This window comes from Nyctereutes procyonoides, unplaced genomic scaffold (genome assembly GCF_905146905.1).
Source record: "Nyctereutes procyonoides isolate TBG_1078 unplaced genomic scaffold, NYPRO_anot_genome, whole genome shotgun sequence".
Taxonomy (NCBI): Eukaryota; Metazoa; Chordata; class Mammalia; order Carnivora; family Canidae; genus Nyctereutes; species Nyctereutes procyonoides.
Genome location: NW_026575133.1, coordinates 33,554,545 through 33,579,356, shown reverse-complemented (window position 1 = coordinate 33,579,356; position 24,812 = coordinate 33,554,545).

Genomic DNA, 24,812 nt, shown 5'->3' with positions numbered 1-24,812 from the left:
GCTGGCCTGGCCTCTCACTGCAGGTGGGAGCCACATCTTCAACATTTGCACAATTAGCTGTAGGAATTGAAATAAAGTCATAGGAGAATAACAGAGCCTTCTTTTTAAAGAGGCTGCCTGCCTAAAATCAACAACTCAGGAAACAACAAGTGTTGGTGAGGATGTGGATATTACATAATAGCCAAGGTCTGGAAGCTGCCCAAGTGTCCATCAAGTGAAGAATGGACAAAGAAGATGTGGTCCGTGTACACAACGGGATATTACTCATCAAGAAGAATGAGATCTTGCCATTTGCGATGATGTGGATACAGCCAGAGACTATTATGCTAAGTGAAGTCAGTCAGAGAAGGGCAAACACCATACGGTCTCACTCATATGTGGAATTTAAGAAGCAAAATGAGCAAAGGGAAAAAGAGAGAGAGAAACCGAGAAATAGACTGTGAGCCCTAGAGAAGCCACTGACGGTCAGCAGAGGGGAGGCAGGGGGCGGGTGAAGGTGTGCACTTGAGCTGGGGTGATGCGTGCACGTATCGAATCACAACACTGTATACCTCAAACTGATATTACACTCTATGTCAACAATACTGGAGTTGAAATAAAATACAAATATAAATAATAAATAATAAATAATAATGCTGCCTGCGATGTTCCCAATGGCATAGAGGAAAATATTATACAGGAAAACCAGCACAAACATTGACAGCTCAGATGGAAGATGTGCTTTGTAAGAGTTGTACCTGGTAACTTATCCTGGATACAAATCCCTCATAGATATGCAATTTGCAAATATTCTTTCCATTCTGTGAGCTTTTTACTTCCTTGGTGATGTTCTCTGAGCACAGAAGGTATAACTTTTGATAAAGCCTGATTAATCTAATTTCCCTTCGTCATTTGTGCTTTTGGTTTGTATCCAAGTAACAACTCCCAAACTAAGGCCACACAGACTTACTGTCAGGTTTTCTTTGAAGTCTATGAGCCACTTTGAGGTAAGGCTCTTCATGGTATGAGATATGTCTCCAATTTCATTCTTTTGCCCCAACATCACTTGTTGAAAAGACTATTCAGCAGTGGAGAAAGCCCTGAGAGTGACAACTGTCTTGTCAAAAATCAATTGGCCATAGATGTATGGATTTATTTCTGAATTTTAAATTCTATTCCATTAATCTACGTCTGTCCTTATGCCAGTGCCACACTGCCTGGATTACTGTAGCTTTGCAGTAAGTTTTTGGGTCAAGAAATGAGTTCCCCAAAATAGTTCTTTTTGAAGATTTTTTTAGATATTCTGAGCCCCTTGAAATCCATATGGATTTTCACTTTGTCAGTTACTGATATTTTGGTAGAACTTAAAATAAATCCATACATCGATTTGGGGAGGAATGCCATCTGTATTAGTTTCCAGTTTGCCACTGGAACAAAGCACCATAGACTGAGTGATGTAACAATAGACATTTATTTCTCACAGTTCTAGAGGCTACCAGTCCAGACCATGATGCCTGCAGGCTGGCACCTTTTGAGGTGTTTCTCCTTGGCTTGCAGACCGCTGCCTTCTTGCTGCCCTTCACATGGCCTTTCCTCTGCACAGGGTACCCCTGAGGCCTCTCAGTTCTTCACCCCCACTTTAGTTCGTGCGATGTAAAATCTCCTATGCTCAGCCAGGCATTGTGGGGAGAGGGTGGACTCCACAGGAGGTATGTTTGAGCCTCTCCTCTCAGGATGGTTGTCAGGTCGTACTGCTCCTTGACTGCCTTCTATTAAACCACTTGCTTTAGTGGCGATTTCTGTGGGGAAAGTAGCTTCTATCAGGCTGCCTCAGTGTCAAGAGGGAAGGGGCAGAGGGAGAAGAGAGGGAGAATTTTAAGCATACTCCTGCTGAACATGGAGCTCAATATGGGGCCCAATGCAGAGCTTGATCTCAGGACCTTGATATTATGACCTGAGCCAAAATCAAGAGTTAGTCACTTAACTGACTGAGCCACCCAGATCCCACCCGCTCAGAAGTTCTTTAAGAGGCAACTCAGTAGCCATAAATCCTTAGACCATAGAGGAGAAAGGGCACCCAGAAGGCTCTGGATAGGCAAGAAGGGAATGCAGTAGGAATGGAGTTTAAAATGTGCTTGACAGTTAATTTCAGAAATATCTCCTGGAGGGGCGCCTGCCTGGTTCAGTTGGTGGAGCATGCAACTCTTGATCTCAGGGTCATGAGTTCAAGCCCTACACGGAGTGGATAGATTACTTAAAAATAAAAATTAAAAATCGTTTAAGAAGAGAGAGGGAGGGAAAGAGAGACAGAAAGAAATGTCTCCTGGAAATTTCCTCTTATTTTGTATGGTGAAAGGATTGAGAACACCAAAATGGAAATTTGGGCAAATAAGTAATTAATGTTTAATGAATTCCTTTTTTATTTAAATTCAACTTGCCAACATATAGTACATCATTAGTTTCTAATGTAGTTTTCAACAATTCATCAGTTGCGTACAACACCCAGTGCTCATCACATCACGATCCTCCTTCATGCCAATCACTGAGTAACCCTATCCCCCCCACCCCCTCCCCTACAGCAATTCTGTTTGTTTCCTATGGTTAAGCATCTCTCATGGTTTGTCTCCCTCTTTGAACTCTTGATTAAAAATAATGACCTTGACAAAAGCCAATAATCTTTTCCAAGTTAAATAAAAGCAGAGAACATACAACATCACAATGTCCAAAGAGCAAGCCAGCGTGGTCCAAGATTGCTTTCCACATCGAGGGGACTGGGGACTATACGTGTGTGTGTTCTCTTATCTGTCAGTTGGCTCTGACTCTATCTGGGAGCTGCTATTTAAGATTCTGGGAGCAAGGAACACTGTTTTCTGACATGCAAAAGCATTAGCCCCTCTGGGTGGAAGAAGCAGCCCTTTGGTGTAGCTTCAACTCACCAAAACCCCAATGGAGATGCCAGCACACGAGTGGTTGGGGAGCTTGGCTACAGAAGGGTCCCCAAAAAGGCCTTATGCCTGTGGAGGACCAGTAGCTGTGGTAGCTACTGGCGGGGGGGGGCGGGCAGAGGAGAAGAGCAAGAACAAAGACTCTGAAGCAACTGGGTCCTTCATTATCTTCAATAATGTAGTTGACAAATTGAAAAGAAAGTGTGAGGCAGAGACCGGGGCAAGATGGCAGAAGAGTAGGTGTCCTCAACTCAGCTGGCCCCACAAACTTTCCTAGATGACTTTCAAAACATCCTGAACACCTATGAATTCAACCTAAGATTTAAAGAGAGAACAGCTGGGATGCTCCAGAGAGAAACGTTTCACTTATAACAAGGTAGGAAAGTGAAAAAAATAAAAACTAACTAAAGTGGGGGAGGGGAACCACAACTAGCAGGGCTAAAGCAGAGCAGGAGAGCCTCGGGTCAGGAAAGCCCAGCCCTGGGGAAGCGGGAACTTTAAAAGTCCGTGCCAGTGGGTGGCCTGGGGGGCTCGGCAGTTTGGCACCGCCTTCAGCCCAGGGCCTGATACTGGAGACCCGGGATCGAGTCCCACGTTGGGCTCCCTGCATGGAGCCTGCTTCTCCCTCGCCTGTGTCTCTGCCTCTCTCTGTGTATGTGTTTCTCATTAATAAATGAATAATGTATTTTTTTTTAAAATCCATGCCAGAGTTTGCCCTGATGGAAAAGTGCTTAGTTGGGAAATGAGGCAGAATAGCAGGAGATTCCCAGAGTCACTATAAGAGGAGGGGCGCCCAGGGGAAAGCTCACTGCAAGGCGCAGTCCGATATGGTAAAGGGCTGGAGCACCGCAGCCCTCCGGGGCATTTGGGAGAAGCCAGGTGGTTAGGTGGGCGGCTCCGGAGGTCCTTTACCCTAGAGGCTGGCAACAGAAGGAGTGACTGTACCCGGTTCCCTTCAGGAGAGGCGGTCCCCAGGGGCACGGGTCCAGCGGCACAAGGCACGGGATCCCAGGGCACCCAAGTGGACAAAGCCTGGGATCCTGTGCTCCCCCGGGGACAGGCGGAAGCAGGGAGGACACATGACAGCGAGAACTCTCCTGCGCTGGGAGCCACGCAGCTGCACAGATCAGCGCACCCAAGCCCGACCCAGGAGCATCCAGGCCAGTGCGGACTGGGAGCTGCGGTTAGTTACTCATGGGGAGCTGACTCCAGAGCTGCGAATCTGGCCGCCACCATTGTTGGTTTTCCTCCTTGTTTCACCTCTGCCTGGGAGGGGCGAGGCCACCAGGGAACAAAGGCTTCCCAGGATAAACAGCTCATACTGAGCCCAGCACCTGGTGAGCAGCGGGCATCTCCACCCAGGCGCACACACCTGAGAACCTGCACAGCAGGCCCCTCACCCTGAAGACCAGCTGGAAGAACAGGGGAAAAGCAAGTTTACTGAACAAGCAGTGCTGTAAATCTCCAGGACTGAGGGAAAATAGAATATAGGACTAGAAGGTCCTTTATTTTTTTTCATTATGACTCGTTTTTATATCAGGGTAAAAATTTCCACTATTTTTTCTCTTTTCCCACCTTCTCTACAATATTTACCAACTCTTCATTTTTAAGTTTTTTTCCTTTTTGACTTTCATATTTCTACAATTACATGTCTTAGACATATTTTTCACTTCTGGATTCCCTTCAACATACTCAATTTAATTTTGGTAGATATACAAGATATGGGTTTTTTTTTCCTCCCTTGTTTTGTTTTACAACAGTGGAAGTTAGTACCTTCTAATGCATGACCTACATACACCCAGAACCAAGTGGAACACAGTGTTGGTTCATTCTGTGAGATTATATTCTCTCTTCCTTCCCATTCTGAGCCCCTCTTTTATCTTGTTTATGTTTTTGTGGTCAATGTTGGGGCTTTATATAAGTATTGCTGGGGTTTTTAAAAAGATTTTATTTATTTATTCATGAGAGACACATACAGAGAGAGAGGCAGAGACATAGGCAGAGGGAGAAGCAGGCTCCATGCAGGGAGCCCGATCGTGGGACTCAATCCCAGGTCTCCAGGATCACACTCTGGGCTGAAGGTGGCACCAAACTGCTGAGCCACCTGAGCTGCCCAGTATTGCTGGTTTATAGAAATTTGGGATTGAGCATCTTCTAACATACAGAACAAAATACACTCAGGACCAAGAGGGTCACCCTCTAGGACACTCAGGGAGACTACATTCTCTCTCCACTACCACTTCCTCACCATCCCATCCCTGCTCTTTTTTCCCTCTCTTTTTTTTCCTTCTTCTTTGGTTTTGGTTTTGGGTTTTTTATTTTTACTATTTGTTTTAAAATTTGTTTATCAGTCTAGTGGTCCTTTTGATTTATGTTGCTCTGTTCTTTCTCTTTTATTTTCTGGTCTCTGACCTCATCACAATCATCTAGTGTGAAATTTGCTTAGGTCATGGCTGATAGTTTTGACTCAGCCCATTCATATAGCCACTCTGCATTGGACAAAATGACTAGAAGGAAGAATTCACCACAAAAAAAAAAAAAGAATCAGAAGCAATACTCTGCCACGGAGTTACAGGATTTGGATTTCGATACAATGTCAGAAATTTAATTCAGAAGCACAATTATAAATCTACTAGTGGCTCTGGAAAAAAGCGTAAAGAACTCTAGAGACTGTTACTGCAGAATTGAGATCTAATCAGGCTGAAATTAAAGAGATTAACTGAGATTCGATCAAAACTGGATGCTGTAACTGCTAGGGTTAACAAGGTGGAAGAGAGAGTGAGCAACATAGAAGACAAGGTGATGGTAAGGAAGGAAGCTGAGGAAAAAAGAGAAAAACAATTAAGAACCCATGAGGAGAGGCTAAGGGAAATGATAGCTTGAGAAGGAAGAATATGCATCTAATTGGGATTCCAGAAGAGGCTGAGAGAGAGAGAGGACCACAAAGTATATTTTAACAAATCATAGCTGAGAACTTCCCAAATCTAGGGAAGGAAACAGGCATTCAGATCCAAGAGATAGAGATGACCCCCCAAATCAATAAAAACCATTCAACACCTCAACATTTAATAGTGAAACTTGCAAATTTCAAAGATAGAGAGAAAAATCTTTTTTAAGATTTTATTTATTTATTCATGACAGAGAGAGAGAGAGAGGCAGAGACACAGAAGGAGAAGCAGGCTCCATGCAGGGAGCCCAATATGGGACTCTAGGATCAGGCCCCAGGCTGAAGGCAGCGCTAAACTGCTGAGATACCCAGGCTTCCCAAGGAGAAAATTCTTAAAGCAGCCCGAGACAAGAGACTTTTAACTTATATGGGCAGAAATATCAGATTAACAGCAGGCCTCTCCACAGAGACCAGGCAGGCAGAAAGGGCTGGCATGATATAGTCAGGGCACTAAATGAGAAGCACATGCAGCCAAGAATATGTTATCCAGCAAGGCTGTCATTCAGAATAGAAGGAGAGATAAACAGCTTCCAGGACAGACAGAAACTGAAAGAATATGTGACCACCGCTCTGCAAGAAATATTAAAGGGGGGATCCCTCGGTGGCTCAGCAGTTTAGTGCTTGCCTTCAGCCCAAGGCGTGATCCTGGAGACCCGGGATCAAGTCCCACATCAGGTTCCCTGCATGGAGCCTGCTTCTCCCTCTGCCTGTGTCCCTGCCTCTCTCTCTCTCTCTCTCTCTCTCTCTCTCAAATAAATAAAATCTTTTTTAAAAGAAATATTAAATGGGACCCTGTAAAAGAAAGAGGGAGCCCAAAGAAACAATCCTTAAAAATGGGGACTGAATAGCTAATACAATGACACTAAATTCCTATCTTTCAGTAGTTACTCTGAACAGGAATGGGCTAAATGATCCCATCAAAAGACACAAGGTATCAGACTGGATAAAAAACAAGACCCAAGAGACTTGTTTTAGACCTAAAGACACCTCCAGCCTGAAAAATGGAGGGGTGCAGAACCATTTACCCTTCAAATAGTCCTCAAAAGAAAGCTGCAGTAGCAATCTTCATGTCAGATAAATTAAAGTTTATCCCAAAGACTGTAGTAAGAGATGAAGAGGGACACTATATCATACTTAAAGAGTCTATCCAACAAGAGGACCTAACAATAATAACTATTTATGCCCCTAATGTGGGAGCTGCCAAATATATAAACCAATTAATAACCAAAGTAAAGGGACACTTAGATAATAATATACTAATAGTAGGAGACTTCAACACAGCACTCTCAACCAATGACAGATTTTCTAAGCACAACATCACCAAAGAAACAGGACTTTAAATGATACACTGGACCAAATAGATTTCACAGATATATAGAGAACATTCCATCTGAGCACAACTAAATACACATTCTTCTCAAGTGCACTTGGAACTTTCTCCAGAATAGACCACATACCGGATCACAAATCAGGCTCAACTGACACCAAAAGATTGGGATTGTCCCCTGCATATTTTCAGACCACAATGCTTTGAAACTAGGACTCAATCGCAAGAAGAAATTTGGAAGAAAGCCAAACACATGAAGGTTAAAGAGCATCCTGCTAAAAGATGAAAGGGTCAACCAGGAAATTAGAGAAGAATTAAAAAGATTCATGGAAACTAATGAACATGAAAATGCAACCATTCATAATCTTTGGGATACAGCAAAAGCAGTCTAAGAGGGAAATACATCACAATACAAGCCTCCCTCAAGAAATTGGAAAAAGTCAAATACACAAGCTAACCTTGTACCTAAAGGAATTGGAGAAAGAACAGCAAATAAAACCTACACCAAGCAGAAGGAGAGAGATAAGAAAGATTTGAGCAGAACTCAATGAAATAGAGACCAGAAGAACTGTGGAACAGATCAACAAAACCAAGAGCCAGTTCTTTGACAGAATTAATAAGATAGATAAGCCACTAGCCAGCCTTATTGAAAAGAAAAGACTCAAATTGATAAAATCATGAATGAAAGAGTAGAGATCACAGCCAATACCAAGGAAATACAAGCAATTTTAAAAACATATTATGAGCAGCTATACACCAATAAATTAGGCAATCTAGAAGAAATGGACACATTTCTGCAAAACCACAAATTACCAAAACTGGAACAGGAAGAAATAGAAAACCTGAACAGGCTAATAACCAGTGAAGAAATTGAAGCAGTCATCAAAAACCTCCCAAGACACAAAAGTCCAGGGCCAGATGGCTTCCCAGGGGAAATCTATCAAACGTTTAAAGAAGAAACAATACCTATTCTACTAAAGCTGTTCCGAAGGATAGAAATGGACAGAATACTTCCAAACTCATTTTATGTGACCAGCACCACCTTAATTCCAAAACTAGACAAAGACAAGGAGAATTACAGATCAATATCCCAGATGAACACGGATGGAAAAATTCTTAATAAGATACTAGCCAATAGGATCCAACAGTACATTAAGAGGATTATTCACCACGACCAAGTGGGATTTATCCCTGGGATGCAAGGCTTGTTCAACACTCGTAAAACAATCAATGTGACAGGCCATATCAATAAGAGAAAAAAACAAGAACCGTATGATCCTCTCAATAGATACAGAGAAAGCATTTGACAAAATACAGCATCCATTCCTGGTTAAAACTCTTCAGAGTGTCGGGATAGAGGGAACACTCCTCAGTATCATAAAAGCCATCTACAAAAACCCCGCAGGGAATATCATGCTCAATGGGGAAAACAGATTTTTCCCTAAGATCAGGAACACGACAGGGATGTCCACTCTCGCCACTTCTATTCAATATAGTTCTAGAAGTCCTAGCCTCAGCAATCAGGCAACAAAAAGAAATAAAAGGCATTCATACTGTCAAAGAATCAGTCAAACCCTTCCTCCTCAAAGATGACATGATACTGTACACAGAAAACCCAAACGCCTCCACCCCAAGATTGCTAGAACTCATACAGCAATTCGGCAGTGTCACAGGATACAAAATCAATGCACAGAAATCAGTGGCATTTCTCTACCCTGACAATGAGACTGAAGAAAGAGAAATTAAGGAGTCAATCCTATTTACAATTGCCCCCCAAACCATAAAATACCTAGGAATAAACCTAACCAAAGAGGTAAAGGATCTATACCCTAAAAACTACAGAACACTTCTGAAAAAAATTGAAAAACATAAAGAGATGGAAAAATATTCCATGCTCATGGATTGGAAGAACAAATATTGTGAAAGTGTCTATGTTACCCAGAGCAATCTACACAGTCAATGCAACCCCTATCAAAATACCATGGACTTTCTTCACAGAGTCGGAACAAATAATCCTAAGATTTGCATGGAACCAGAAAAGACCCCGAATAGCCAGGGGAATATTGAAAAAGAAAACCAAAGCTGGGGACATCACAATGCCGGATTTCAAGCTATACTATAAAGCTGTGGTCATCAAGACAGTGTGTTCCTGGCACAAAAACAGACACATAGATCAATGGAACAGATTAGAGAACCCAAAACTCGGCCATGACTCTATGGTCAACTCATCTTCAGCGAAGCTGGAAAGCATATCCAATGGGAAAAAAAGACAGTCTCTTCAATAAATGGTGTTGGGAAAATTGGACAGCTATGTGCAGAATGAAACTGGACCACTCTCTTATACCAGACACAAAGATAAACTCAAAATGGTTGAAATATCTAAATGTGAGACAAGAATTCATCAAAATCTTAAAGAACGTAGGCAGCAACCTTTTTGACCTCGGAGGCAGCAACTTCTTGCAAGACACGTCTCTAAAGGCAAGGGAAACAAAGGCAAAAATGAACTCTTGCAACTTCATCAAGATAAAAAACTTTTGCACAGCAAAGAGTTGACAAAACTAAAAGGCAACCTATATATGGGAGAAGATATTTGCAAATGACCTATCAGATAAAGGTCTGTTATCCAAGATCTATAAAGAACTTATCAAACTCAACGTCCAAGACACAAACAATCCAATCATGAAATGGGCAGAAGACGTGAACAGACATTTCTCCAGAGAAGACCTACACATGGCCAACATGCACATGAGAACATGCTCTGCATCACGTGTCCTCAGGGAAATCCAAATCAAAACCACGATGAGATCCCACCTCACACCAGTGAGAATGGGGGAAATTAATAAGACAGCAAACAACAGGTGTTGGAGAGGATGTGGAGAAAGGGGACCCTCTTGCCCTGTTGGTGGGAATGTGAACTGGTGCAGCCACTCTGGACAACACCGTGGAGGTTCCTCAAAGAGTCAGAAATAGGGCTACCCTGTGACCCAGCAATTGCACTGCTGGGGATCTACCCAAAGATACAGATGCAGTGAAACAGCAGGACACCTGCACCCCAGTGTTCACAGCAGCCATGTCCACAATAGTCACACTGTGGGAGGAGCCTGGGTGTCCTGGGACAGATGATGGATAGAGAAGCCGTGGTCTATGGACACAGTGGGCTATCACTGAACCATCAGAAAGGATGAGATCTTACATTTGGAGCAACATGGATGAAGCTACAGCGGACGATGCTGAGTGAGCTAAGTCAGTCAGAGAAAGACAAATACTATATGATGTCAGTCATGTGTGGAATTAAGAAACAAAACAGATGAATAAAAAGGAAGGGGGAAAAGAAAAAAAAAAGAGAGAAGGGAGCTAGAAATAAGTAACTTTTAACAATAGAGACAAACTGAGGGTTGCTAGAAGGAGGTGGAGGGATGGGCTAGATGGGTGAGGGGGTATTAGGAGGGCATGTGTTGTGATGAGCACTGCGTGTTGTACGTGAATGAGGAGCCATTGAATTCTACTCCAGAAACCAATAGTGCACTGAATGTTAACTAACAAAATTTAAGTTAAAAATAATAAGGAATTTTGGTTCAAAGTTAAAAAATAAAAGATAAGGTATATAATTTGAGGATGGATGAGTCAGGGATCCCTGGGTGGCGCAGCGGTTTAGCGCCTGCCTTTGGCCCAGGGCGCGATCCTGGAGACCCGGGATCGAATCCCGCGTCGGGCTCCCGGTGCATGGAGCCTGCTTCTCCTTCTGCCTGTGTCTCTGCCTCTCTCTCTCTCTGTGTGACTATCATAAATAAATAAAAATTAAAAAAAAAAGGATGGATGAGTCAGAGGTCAACATTTGGGAATGTTGCCTACCCATCTGCTTGCACCGTCCACCTGACTGAAGGAGGCCCAAAGATGCTTTCTTCAGTTAATGAAATAAAATAAAATAAACCCACAACTTAATATCTTAAAATATGAAATTGTGCGTGTTGGTCTTTTAACATTTCAGTAAATATCTAATAATGTCATTTCACTTTCATGCTTTGCATGATTAGATATTCCTCATTTTGTGTTCTTAGATCTTGCATAATATTGCCTGTTTGTGCATTGTATCTGCTAATATCACTGCATGTGATGGGAAGCAAATGCAACACAGATATCAGTGCAATCTCTCCTAAATCCTCCAGCATGCAATAACTAGAATTCAGTATTTGTGTATAGGTTTTTCTTTTTTTTAGGTCTTTCTTTTGATATATGAGTTATATATAACAAAATGCACAATCTTTTTTTTTAAGATTTATTTATTTATTGATGAGAGACACACAGAGAGAGGCAGAGGCAGAGACACAGGCAGCGGGAGAAGCAGGCTCCCCACAGGGAGCTGGATGGATGTGGGATTCGATCCTGGATCCTGGGATCACACCCTGAGCCAAAGGCAAATGCTCAACCACTGAGCCACCGAGGCGTCCCCAAAATGCACAATCTTAAACATACATTCACTGAGTTTTGACAAATGCATGAAGCTGTGTGACCCAAACGTCTATCGAGTTATAGAACGTTTCCATCCCACCCAGAAGGCTCCTTCCTGTTCCTTCCTTGCCAGTACCCACTCCTTCCCCTGATGCAACCAGTTTTCATTTTTTCTACCAGAAGATAGTTTTGCACGGTCTATAATTCCACATAAAACGGAATCATTCGGTACGTACTCTTTCATATGAGGCTTCTTTCATTTAACACAGTGTCCTTGAGACCTGCCCATGCTGCTCTGTGAATCCACAGTCTATTTACGTTGCAGGAAGGATCCTATTACAGGTCGACGCCATGTTTATTCTTCCATTTTCTTACTTATGAACACGTGAGTTATTTTGGCTTTTTGGGTATTGTGGTTAAAGCTGCTCTGAACATTCTGGTACGAGTCTTTGTGGAAATGTATCTTAATTAATCTTGGGTGCGGACCTTAATTTATCTTAGGATGCTGGGTCATAGGGCAGGTGTATATTTAGTTTTGTATGAAACTGCTAAACTTTCTTCCAGAGTAGCTGCACCCATGTTCATCCCCACCAAGAATGAATGGGAGACCCAGTTGTCCCGTACCCTTACCAACACTCAGTGTGCCGGTCTCTTCCATGCAATTGTCCTAATGGATGTGCACTGGTATCCCACTGGGTTTAATTTGTGTTCAGGGTGAAGTGAGCAGTAGGATAGCTCCTCAGGGGGACAGGCCTCCGGGTGATCGCTGTGGCTGCTTTGCTTTTTACCCTCTCTTGTTTCCTTCTGATTTCCTTTGTCGAGATTTTCTTGTTTCTTGAGTTAAGTGTTTATTGAATTTACGTACTGACCTGTTACTTTAAAAATCAGCTTTCTTGTTTAAAGCACCTTTAGGTTTACAACAAAATTGATCAGGAAATATAGAAATTTCCCATATCACCCCTGCCTCTCCCCATTCCAACAACCCTCCAGAAAGGTTCGTTGGCTGCAGGCTGCTGCTGATGAACTCACACTGACGCAGCATATCACCCAAATCCATGGCTTATGTTAGTATGTACGTCTTTCATTTTCATGTGTGAGTATGGTACGACATTAATTTTTATTGAAGCAAAACCTACATATAACATTATATTAGTTCCAGATGTGAATCATGATTTGATATTTGCATCTATCAAGAAATGACCACAGCAAGTCTAGCTAACACCTAGCACCACATAGACTACAAAGTTGTTTTCTTGGGAGGAGAACTTTTAAGACTTGCGCTTTAAGACCCCACATTTCATTTATCGACTCATTTATTTGATGGGCATTTGTGTTTCCACCTTTGGCTTCTGAGCTTTGCCCCTACAGACATTTGTATATGATATTTTTGTGTACATATGCTTTCGTTTCTCTTGGGTGCATATACACCTGGGAGGTGGGACTGCTGGGTCAGACAGTGACTCCACGTTCAACAGACGTGAAAGCCACAGAACTGTTTTCTAAAGTGGCCACACCAATTTATGTTTCCAAGAGCAGGGCAAGAGCGGTCTGATTTCTCCACATCCTCGGCCACGCCAGTTATTGTCTGCCTTTTTGTTTATAGCTGTTCTAGTGGGTGAGAAGTAGCGCTCCATGTGGTTTTGATTTGCATCTCCTTCATGACTTACGATGTTGAGCATCTTTTCACGTACCTGTTGGCCATTCACGTATCTTCTTTTGAGCAGGTCCTATTCAGATCCTTTGCCCATTTTTTAATCAGGTCATTAGTATTTATATTATTGAATCAAAAGAGTTTTTTTAGAATTCTAGATACAAATTCCTTATGAGATGTACAATTTGCAAATATTTCCTCCCATTTGCTAGGTGACATTTTCAATTTCTTGATCGTATCTTTTGACACATAAACTTTTAAAATTTGAAGTCTAATTAATCTAATTTTCTTGGGTTGCTAGTCCTTTTGGTGTCATACCTAAGAAGACATTGCCAAATTCAAGGTCATGATGATATAGATGCCTCTACGTTTTCTTCTTAATGTTGTATAGTTTTTGTTCTTAGGTTTTTGACCCTTTATGGGTAATTCTTATATATGGTGTGAGGCAGGGAACCAGCTGCATTCCTTTGCAGATGGATGTCCAGTTGTCCCAACACCACTTGTTGAAAGGACTGTTCCTTCCCCCTGAATAGTCTTGCTAGGTTTGTCAAAAAATCAATTGGCCATAGTTACATGGCCTTATTTCTGTTGAGTTATAGTCCATTGATCCACATGTTGATCCTTATGCCAATGCCACGCTGCCTTGATTACTGTAGCTTCTTAGAATAACTGAAGTCAGGAAGAGTATTGTTGGGTCCATCAGCATCCTGCTGAGGCTTGCTGCCCTGTGGACCTGGGAACCTCTGGAGAAGAGAGACTCTTGCACTATTCTGAGAATCCTCACAGCACTGGGACAGTGCCACCCATCTGGCAGGTGCCGACCAGATTGTTTAACTAAATTAGCACAGACATTGAGGTTTATATGCTACAAATGATGGGTACATGTTGTGAGCTATGAGAAAAAGTTAAAGCTCACTGATTATTTTATGAATTGACATTATCCCTTTAAAGGAATATGTCAATTAGGAAAATCAGACATAGCCAAAAGTTATCCCACATAAAAAAATAGAGGAATTGTTCAGATCTTGAGTTGCTGAAACTCTGTTGCATTTACGGTCACATGAAACAAATAATTATTGGTCAGAGGCTAGATCTATGTGCTGATGACTGAGGTGAAGGAATTTGGAGGCGTGGGACCAGTAATTGTTCCTTTTGTGAAGTTAAGAACCACTGTAAATTAACAATGGCCCTTCTGCAATGACTAATATCTCTGTCTTATTTTGAACTTGGCCACTAAGATAAATTAGTAGATTTTTTTCTGTACGGACTATTTTTTATATGTTGGGCATGTTGAAGACCTACAGACCAGAAACTCTGCTAATCAGTTGTGAGCCTCTTGACCATTCAGGTGAAGGAGCCACTGCAATGACCTCACTGTGCCTCATCGCCCACTGCCAGGTCCCCAAGGGGTGTGCGGGCTGGGGTCGAGCCTGCCAGCACGACTCTCCTCCCCTGACGCTGGGACGCCCAGCATTGGGCTGGCCACTTAAAAATGGTTATGAAAAAAACCATCTTCTCCAGACCAACATCAACACTGAAAGTCAGTGACAGATGTCTCCTGATGTGATGAGGTGAGGGTGACTCCTCACCCTGTGATCTTCCTCCTGAAACAGCGCCCTAGTCTGATCCCGAGAAAAACAGCAGAGAAATCCCGATAGAGAAAGACTCCACAAGATGCCTGATCAGCACTCCTCAAAGCTGTCATCAAAACCAAGGAAAATCTGATAAAACGTCAGCCAAGAGGACCCTACATGTCACATGATATCCTGGGTGGGATCCTGGGACAGGGAAAGGACAAACTCGGGACAGAAACTAAGGCAATCCAAATCAACTATGGACTTTAGTTAATAATGATATGTTGATTGATTCACTACTAATAACAAATATCCCACAGTAATGGAAGTTGTTACCAATAAGGGAAACTGGGTCTGGGTTCTGGGAATTCCCTGAGTCGTCTTCTCAATTTTCATATAAGTCCAAAGGCTGTTCTGAGAAATAAAGTCTATTTGAAATAAATCTCATCTATTTATGGGATTTATTGCTGCAGGGATTGGTCTTACACGGCTCTCATCCGAGGCTGCCCACGAGAAAGAGGTTTCACGCCGCCTTTGCACCCATGTCTGCGGGAGCCCTGTTCCTGGGGCCCCAGGCACCCCAGCCCTTTTCAGTGCCCACAGGGGGCCCTGGTTACCGCCAGGAGGATAAGTGCTTTCTGCACTCTGAGCTCGTCAGCATCCCCAATATCCACTTGGTGGGATGGACGTCACTTACAGGCTGACAGCAAGCAAGGGAGTCACAGAACGGGAAGGGATGGTGTCAGCCTCACACCCCATCCTCTTTCCCACCAGAGGAAGAGTTTCCTGTGTCTTTGCATGAAAACATGATGTCTTACATTTAGACAGGAGATGGTCTGGGGTGTGCCCCTTACATCCAGTATCTTGCTTTGTGGATCATCTTCCTAATTTTCCTTTTGATGTTTCCAAAACAGAGATTTGTTTTTGCCCTGACCTATTTTAATTGTGGGAAAAAATTATAGAAAATTGCTTTGCTCGTGGTTTTCACTGCTCCAGTCTGAAGTTGCAAAGTCCTCAGAGACCTCCGGCGCATCTGCTCATCTGTGACCTATCTCTGCACCACATCAGGAGGGAGAAACCCAGCAGTGTGGTTTGGAGCCTAAGTAGGTCAGGATCTTTAAGAGAAAGACCTAGTGAGCCTGCAGCTGGGGTTTTGTGAATCTGGGTGGGCGGTCAGCCACACCTGCTGACAGGTACCTGGGTGCCAGAGGGGATCTCATGTGGCTCAGATACCGCAACCAGAAGAGGACGTAGGAATTCCCACTTGCACACAGCAAGTCCCCAGCAACTCCTCAGAAGGGTTGTGTGTGGCATCGGGCGTGGGACGGGGCCAGCAGTGACCAGCAGGTGGGGACTCCCAGTTGGCTGACTCAGTGGCACCTCAGCTCTGCACAGGTGTGAGCAAGGAGGGGAGGGTTAGACATGCAGCCGGCGGGCTGTCAGGAAGCCCAGAGCTCTCCAGCCTTGGAGCTCTAGCGTAGCTGATTGTAGCTGATGACGTATTTCTGTAAGTTGGCGTGTCTTTGTTCAGGGTCCACTGGGAACAGACAAACTTTCTCTGCTTGAGATAAAGCAGCTCTGCTGTGTTGTTAGCACCTGTGCCTGGTAGCCCACAGCCCACGCAAGCCCCCAAAGCAGGTCATGGGTGCTCCTACCTGATGCCCCGGGGGCTGCATGGGGTTGGCCCAGGGAGGGAGATCGGGCTGACCTCGTTTACCTCATGCACCATCTAACTACACTGTGGGCATGAGGAGATGCTCCCCTCAACTAAGCTGGGCCCTGTCCTGCCCAGGGAGACTGGGTGGCCCCAGAAGGGTTGAGGGCTGTGGGTGAGCAGGCCTGGAGCTGAGGGGATGCATTGGCCCAGGTCGTGGGGCTTGCCTGAGCTGGGTCTGTGCCCCTCTTACCTGTATCCCAGGCCCTGGGCCAAAGAAGGGACAGGCTTCTTGTCCAGCCCAGGAGCAGGAGACAGGGTTAGAACCTGGAGCCTGGGGATCCCTGGGTGGCGCAGCGGTTTGGCTCCTGCCTTTGGCCCAGGGTGTGATCCTGGAGACCCGGGATCGAATCCCACGTCGGGCTCCCGGTGCATGGAGCCTGCTTCTCCCTCTGCCTGTGTCTCTGCCTCTCTGTGTGTGTGTGTGTGTGTGTGACTATCATAAGTAAATTAAAATTAAAAAAAAAAAAAGAACCTGGAGCCTGGGTGACCCCACTCCCTCCACCACCTTATCCCAGGGGAATGGTCTGGACCGAACCAGTCAGGGCTGGGCAGCTGAGGCTTCAACGGAAGGGCGGTGGCCAGGGGAGTCCACACTGACTCTGACGGCTGAGAACGACCATCCCCAAGCGCCTGAGCCCTCTGATGCCCCAGGCATGACAGGCTGGGCCTCGAGCCACTCATGTCCCTCCAAGATGCTGCTCTGCCCTTGTGTGCCTTGCTCACAGCATGCACAGGTGGCAGTCCCACGGGTTCCCCTGAGTCCTGGAGGCCCCCCGTCTGCCCGGGCTTCTGCTCCTGCACGGAGACGGCGGCGTGCTCTGTGCCGCACAAGCAGAGCCCACCTTGAACCCCCTCACCTGCTCTCCTGGGAACAAGCGCGTCACAGTGGCTCAAGAAAGCGTGTTCCTACGTCTGATAAACAAAGGGAAATCGCCGTATGGAATGTTCAGGGGTTGAGCAGAACCTCAAGGGGACCTGGAGACTCTGCTGAGAGCGGCCGACGGCGGAAGGCGTGAGGTCTGTTCCCTGCGGGAGGAGCAGGGTCCCGCCTGCCACTGCAGCCGCGCTGGCCAGGGTCCGAGGGCGGCCTCTCACCTCCAGGGGCAGAAGAGCCACCAGCCAGCCTGCCCAGGGCCCTGCCCTCACCTGGCTGGCACCTTGTCTCATCCAGGCCTCGGAGGAAAATGCCACACGGTCTGTGTTTGCCGCCTTCCCGAAAGTTCCTTCCCAGCTACTCACACATACTCCTCTGTGACTCGCCCGTGAATATTGTACTAAACACGAGCTCGGCGAGCCTGGACGTCGCCCATGCCATTCAGCGCTGCACACGCCGCATCCAGGACAAACTCGCACGGAGGCACCCGAGGGCAGTCAGCGCTCCAGGGTCTCATGCTCGAGAACGCAGACTCGTGTGCACAAGGTGTCCATCGGCTTTGTTCAAGCTGAGCACAGCCGAGCCATCCCTCCCTGAGTAGAGGGTGCACCGGGTGCTCCTGGGAGCTGCAGGGCTGCATGTTACACCTTACGTGTTGTGACGAGGTTAGAATTGGGTCGCACAGTAGTTTGGTGTCCAGGGCTGCCAGCCAAGAAGCAAAGTGCAGTTTCCAAAGCCTGAGCTACATGTCCAAGCATGTCTGCACACCATCCCCTGAAGGGACACCTGTCCCCAGGAGGCTCTAGTGTACAGGGAGGGTGGAGGTTGTGAGGAGACTTAAAAGCCCCATGCACCCCTTTAAGGGGAACTGCCAGGAGGGTGGAGTTGTGAGGAAGTCCTTGGACGTACTGAGCCTGTCTCGGTCCTCGGGAGCTGGTGCTCATCCCTCTGCAGCGGCAGCCCCAAGGTTTTCTCAGTACCCCTGCACCCCACCACCTCTCCGCATTACAGGCCTCGGGCTTCCTAGGAGTAGGTCCTGGGACGGCACTCTCCAGAACTGATTTATTAAAGTTGCACTCTAGAGAAACCAGGCTAGGGAAGGACAGGGACCAAACACGAGTGTGATTGACTCTAGCTGAGGCCTCAACATTGGTCTGACCCTGGGGGCAGCTCTGGAACAGGAGATTGGCAATGGGTAGAGGGGTGGACTTTCATCCTCCCACACGGCTGCTCCCTGTGATGGGCCCCAGGCAGGGATGTACCTGTGCAAGGCAGCCTGGTCCTCATGTCCGGAGAGGTGGCACTGAAGCTGCAGCATAGGCCTTGCATGCAGGGAGATGCTGGATGGGGGGAAGTACTCAGGAGGAGGTGCTCGGAGGGAAGGAGCACAGCTGCTGCGGTGTCTAGTCAGGGCCAGTTGACTGCAGGCGCCATCCGTGTGCTGTATCCATACTTTAGGAAAGGCACAGCGTGGTCAGTCCACCATCCAGCCCGGAGGCGAAACCAGAGCCTGGCATTGGGCCGTGAGCTACAAATTCCTAATATATGTGTGGATGGAGGGGGGGAGTTAAGAATGTGGAGGAAAGGAGGACCTGGCATTTGTCTGGTCCCCGGAATTCAGCTAGATATTTATCAAATCATTCTGAACACCTGTGAAATCAGCTGAAGATCTGAGAACGGTTGCAATTCTACAACTAGAACAGCTGTGACAGGAGGTGCAAGAAGTGAATCTGGGGCGATATGTGTAAGATCAACCATGAGCAGAGGGAACTTCCTTAACCCTGCTCCTGGAAAGTGTTAGAAGCGGCAGAGTACTAATCAGAACTTCTGGAAGTCTCTCTGAAAGGGCTTCAGGTAATGAAGCAGAGTGGGGGATCCCAAGTGGGAAGCACGGTCTCAGGATCCCGGGGGTCACAAAAAGGATGGGGGCACCTGAGCGTGGCAGGGGTCCCAAGCATCAGGGCGAGCCCAGGGGCCAGCCTTCTGCTGCCCACGGCCATAACCTGGGAAGTCTGCACAGTTGGGCAACTGCTCCCGGAGCAGGTGTCCAGCAAGAGGCAGAGGCACGGCAGGACCCCTCACCCTCCCCTGGAAGGGGCGACACAGGTCCCCCACAGGAATCTGTGAAGTCTGAAGACTTGAATTGGGGTCACTTGTCTGAGTTAAAAATGCTGAGTCACAGGCTGGGTGAACACAGACTGTGGACGGACACCAGGGAGACAGAATGACGGACGGCTTTTCTGTGAGGGCGCATGAGGAGTGGGGGCTGCTAACTTCCAGCTCCGGGGCTGCAGACGGGGTGCTGCTATTTTCACCCCCTCCCAGCTCTGGAGCCGCTTAGACTGAGCCCGGCCCCCTGGCAAGGGCGGTGCAATTACTCCTGGGCAAGGACATATGCGAACCAGCCCAACAGGCCCGTCCCCCAGAAGGCCCGCAGGAACACCCGGCCAATAGCACAGGAACCCATCCGAGAGAACTGCAAAACTCCAGCTCTGGGGGAAATAGTATGTGCCATTCCTGGCTGTTTTTATTATTTTTTAGTCTTCCAGGGTTTTTTTTTTCTTTTTAGCTATTTTCTCATTTGATTAATTCAGTTTTTAAGTATTTTTTAGTTTTAATTTTTGTATTTAAGCTATATTATTTTTCACTTGGTTTCCTTTCATTGCGTTCAATTCTATTTTCAGATATAAATAAGTTTTTCTTTCTTTCCTATTATGGGATCTTCTAGTTTCTTCAAACAAACCTCTATTTTATTGTTTTGTTTTGTTTTTTTTTAATTTTTATTTATTTATGATAGTCACACACAGAGAGAGAGAGAGAGGCAGAGACACAGGCAGAGGGAGAGGCAGGCTCCATGCACCGGGAGCCCGACGTGGGATTCGATCCCGGGTCTCCAGGATCGCGCCCTGGGCCAAAGGCAGGCGCCAAAATGCTGTGCCACCCAGGGATCCCTATTTTATTGTTTTGATGTATTTTACTTCTTGTTTGATTTCTCTCTCTCTCTCTCTGGTATGTTTTTCTTTTCACTGTCAGTGTCTGGAAGGCTCAGGGGGCTGCATGTGAGCTGCTCTCATCATGGGGGGCACAGATGGACTTTGAAATTCAAGTCCACCACATTAGAGAGACTTGGTTTTCCATTAAAACCCAAGAAAGTTCGTACCTACAGGATAAGGACTGTGTCACTGGACCAAAGAGTCCCCTTAAGACTAAGATGGGGCGACTGGGTGACGGCATGGAGGAGGGCACGTGGTGTGATGGGCACCTACGTCTGAAACTAAATACGTACTATCCGTGAGCTAATGCCATTTAAATTTTAGAAAGACTAAGATGGCTCAACTACAGATCAAAGCCGCGATGAGGCGTCACCTCACCCCCATCAGAATGGCTGACACGAAGTGATCATATGCGTTGGTGAGGAAGTGGGGAGAGGAAGCCTCAGCCCTGCGGGTGGGAATGCGGACGGAGGCAGCCCCTGTGGAAAGCGTGGAGGCTCCTATTCCATCCAAAATTAAAAGAGAATTACCTTATGCCGCAAGCATTGCACTTCTGCACGTATGCAAAGGGGTTGAATCAGAAGCGTGTAAGGGTCTCTGCACCCCCACGTCCACCGCAGCACGGCTCTCACACGCGGCAGGACACCGTTCAGCCTAAGGCAGGAGGCCTGACCTTTATGGAACTGGGATGCAGCTTGAGAGCGTTGTGCTGACTGACCCCCTTAGACGGAGCAAGATACACACCGTGTGAGGCTCTTACACCGCGGGATCCAAACCAACAAGACCGAAAACTAGGAGAAACAGCAAGGTGATGATGAACAGACACTGGGCATGTGGGTGGGAAATGGGGAGATACTGGTCAAAGGGGAGCAGCTTCCCGTGATAAGATTAACGAGTTGGGGGACCTAACAGCTAATGGGATCATTAGTTACAGCTAATGATCCTGCATCACGCACGTGAATGCTGCTAAGAGCGGATCCAAAGTTCTGACCACAAAGAAGTGGTACCCGTGGGTCACGGGGACGTGCCAGCTAACGCTCTGATGCTGTATTTTCACAAACTACAAACTTTTCAACATGCAGATGTGTCAGATCAATGTTGGACGACAACGTACAAATGCTATATGTTGATTATATCTCAATAAAGCTGGGAAAAAAAGTAAATGTGGGGCAGCCCCGGTGGCTCAGCGGTTTAGCGCCGCCTTCAGCCCGGGGTGGGATCCTGGAGACCCTGGATCGAGTCCCACGTCGGGCTCCCTGCGTGGAGCCTTCTTCTCCCTCTGCCTGTGTCTCTGCCTCTCTCTCTCTCTATGCCTCTCATGAATAAATAAATAAAATCTTTTTTTAAAAAAAAAGTAAATGTAAAACAGCGAGGACTGTGGTACACGCACATGTGTATGCTGCAGACTATTCCGTCAGAAGGGAGGAAGTGTCGCCACCTGCATCGTCGTGGATGGAACTGGAGGAAGTGATGCTCAGAGGAGGGTGAGCGCCATATGCTCCCATTCACATGCGGAATAAAGAAATAGTGAAAGTGGGCAGCCCGGGTGGCCCAGCGGTTTAGCGCCCCCTGCAGCCTGGGGTATGATCCTGGGGTCCCGGGATCGAGTCCCAAGTCGGGCTCCCTGCGGGGAGCCTGCTTCTCCCTCTGGGTCTCTGCCTCTCTCACTCTCCACCTCTGAATAAAAAAATAAATAAATAAATAAAAATTAAAAATTAAAAAAAAAGAAATAGTGAAAGTGACCACAAGGGAAGGAGGGAAACAAAAAACAAAAAACAAAAGGGAAGGAAGGAAAGCAAGTGGGGAAAAGTCAGAGAGGAAGACAAACCATGAGCAACTCTTGACCCTGGGAAACAGACTGAAGGTCGCCGAGGTCGGGGTTGGGGGGATGCGGTAACCGGGTGACAGGCACTGGGGGGGCGCCAGGTGTGATGCTCTACTATGCTGCCGGCAAATTGAAATTAAATTAAAGATTAATAAAACAATGAGGGAAAAACTAGCGTCAAAACCGAAACAGACCCATCCTGATAAGCTCTGGGTGTTATTCTACATGTTTGCAAATTGAACACCAAAAAATAAATAAATAAATAAATTTATTTAAAAAAATAAAAATGAATAATTTCTTAAAAAAAAAAAAACAAAACAGACCCATCCTGACAAAATAAAGAGTGATTCCCAACAAACAAAGTGAAGCTTCCAGAAGCTCCTCCCCCAGTAATTTGACTCTGGTGGAGAAGTCAGCCCTCTTCACAGGAAGGAAACGCGCTCAGAGGGCCTGGGGAGCCCCGGTTACGGGGTCTTAGCGTGCCCAGCTCACAAGGTCACACACGCGGCGAGGACGGTGTGAGCAGAAGACGGGAACACGGTCACGGAGGCACGCCCCGAGACGGCCCCGATGCCGGAGTGCCTGAGTCCCCTAGCTCTCAGCCATGTCCCGTCCACCAACGGCCTCTCGGAGGCAGTCTGCGTCCGCGTCCTGGTGGTTTGTGTCCGGAATTCCCGTGCTCCTCCTTGGGATTCCTACCTCTCCGCTCAGTCACCGACCTATTAACTGGAGTCGTTTTAAGCTCCTGGTCTGATCCGTCCGACCTCCGTGTGAGCCTGGTTCTGAGGCTCCTTCTGCATCTTCGCTTCGTGGCTCGATGTGCCCGTGATGCCCTCTCCACACCAGCTGCGTCAGATCCGTCAAGGGAACGGCCGCATCGGGTCTTGGCGCTGTGCTGGTGAAACAGAGGAGGGGACGCCGTCTGTCGTCCTGCCAGGGCCCGGGCCTTCAGGAGTCCAGCTCAGGGTAGGGCCCCGGGGACTCTCGGACTCCTGCTGGGTTTGGGGTCCTTGGATCCAACTGTGGGCATCGCAGCTTTCAGTGTCCACCCCTCACAGGCACGGAGTGTCCAGGCGGGAGTGGGCTGCCCTGGGGGCCAGGACCCCGGCGAGGGAGCCCGGGGCCGGATCCCGCGGGGCCTCCCCTGAGAATGCAGCCAGGGCTGTGTGAGCAGCTTGAGGCTCAACGTGATCCCCGGAGGAAATCGGCACAACTGCGACGGCTTAGCCTCGTGGTCCCGGGAGGGAGTGGACAGGCCGCAGCGCCCCCGTGTCCCAGGGGGGCAGGCGGGTGCCTTCCGCAGCGACAACCAGGAGCATGAGAGACGTGCGGCCTTGCAGCACCGTGGGTGAGAGAGAAAACACCTGGATTCTAGGGGCACGGGAGGGACTCTAACCCGTCGTGGGGCGGTGGGGCGAGCGCGATGTCAGAAGGCGACGGGCCAGGACGGCCCAGTCTGGGCGGAGTGGGGGGCAGGGGCTGGAGGGAGGCGCCCCTCAGAGCAGGGCGGGGGACAGGAGTCGCAGGACGGGTGCCTGACCCTGCAGGTTCGAGACCCACCAGCCACGGCGCAGGGATGGGGGGCGACAAGAGCAGGTGAGGGAGACACTCAGGCAGGCAGGGGAGACCGAGGCGGGGCGCCCTCGGAAGGGAAGGTCTGCATGGGGGCAGGGTCAACACCTCGGGCTCCGGGGGAGACAACGTCCAGGAGACATGGTTTGGCCTTTGTTAGATTTAAACACGTGAACAGTGTGAGGAGGGGTCGGGGGGCTCCCCAGGGCACAGGCAGGGGGACAGCTCCCGGGAGTAGGTCTTGGGGAGGGCACCGGTGCAGAGCAGGGCGGCGGCCTGGGGGGCCAGGGGTTTGGGCTGTGCATGCTTGTGGGGCATCGGGGGGCCCAGGCCCCGGGCAGACGTCCAGGGGAGCGGAGGTTGTGGGCCATAAGGACGGGGCAGGCCCTCGGTCTCCCCCAGAACCCACGCCCCCGCCGCTCTGTGTCCTCCCCGCCCGACTGCGTGCCGCCGATTCTTAGACCCCGACGATGCCCCAGCCCCAGCAGCAGGTCTGCCCTGCGCCCCCAAACCACTCTTCAGGTCACCCACATTCGTGGACGAGAGAGCCAGGCGTCCCTGCTGCGTCACCTGCTCCGGGGCCCCGGGCCCTGGCATGGCCACCTGGCCCTCCCTGCACCTGCTCCCTCCCCACTCATGGAGGTCAGCACCACCGCCTCCGAGAAGCCTCCTGGGCTGTGCCCGCAGGGAAGCGGGCTGAGTGTGCACGGGGACTGGGCGTCCTGTGTGGCCTGGAGCAGCGCCAGCCCCTGCCTGCGCCTCCGGCCTCCACCTTCCTGCACAGCCGCTCGGCCCAAGCCACCGTGCTCAGGTCCCCAGGCCCAGGGCCTCTGAGGCCCTGCAGGTGACAGGTCTGCAGTGGATCCCGGGGGGCTGGCGGCTTGGCTCTGGGCACACAGCAGGCGGCTCTGCTCAAAACCACGGTGGCTCCACCCGGGCTGCCCGCCTCGTCCTGAGCA